This window comes from Triticum urartu, unplaced genomic scaffold, assembly GCF_056163025.1.
Source record: "Triticum urartu cultivar PI428250 unplaced genomic scaffold, HENAU_Tu73 scaffold1, whole genome shotgun sequence".
NCBI classification, from domain to species: Eukaryota; Viridiplantae; Streptophyta; class Magnoliopsida; order Poales; family Poaceae; genus Triticum; species Triticum urartu.
The window spans coordinates 16,039,818-16,040,554 of record NW_028259461.1 but is presented as its reverse complement, the minus strand read 5'-3'; positions in this window follow the sequence as shown (position 1 = coordinate 16,040,554).

The window sequence follows — 737 nt, the reverse complement described above, 5'->3', positions numbered from 1 at the left end:
AAGAAGGATTACATTATCTATAAATATAGAATTTAGATAAATATACACACACATCTGGATATATTCTAGATCTTCTTTTTTGACTATATATTATATTTTTCTGTTTTAACAAATTCAATATAAAAAAAACCGAACTTTTTCTATTATCTATTAATGTGTATCTATCCGTACCGTAATATTTTGGAATATTATGAATTAGAGAAATTTACATGCTTTCTGATTCCATTCGCGAGGAGCTGGATGAGAAGAAACTCTCATGTCCAGTTTTGCAGTAGAGATGGAACTAAGAAAGAGAACCATCGACTATAACCCCAAAAGAACCAGATTTCGCAAACAACATAGAGGAAGAATGAAAGGAAAATCCTGCCGAGGCAATCGTATTTGTTTTGGTAGATATGCTCTTCAAGCACTTGAACCCGCTTGGATCACGGCGAGACAGATAGAAGCAGGACGAAGAGCAATAACACGATATGCACGTCGTGGTGGAAAAATATGGGTACGTATATTTCCCGACAAACCGGTTACACTAAGACCCACGGAAACACGTATGGGCTCGGGAAAGGGGTCCCCCGAATATTGGGTATCCGTTGTTAAACCTGGTCGTATACTTTATGAAATGGGGGGAGTATCTGAAACTGTAGCTAGAGCAGCTATCTCCATAGCTGCCAGTAAAATGCCCATACGAAGTCAATTTATTCGATTAGAGATATAGAACCCTAAAAGGGGTATGGAAGATA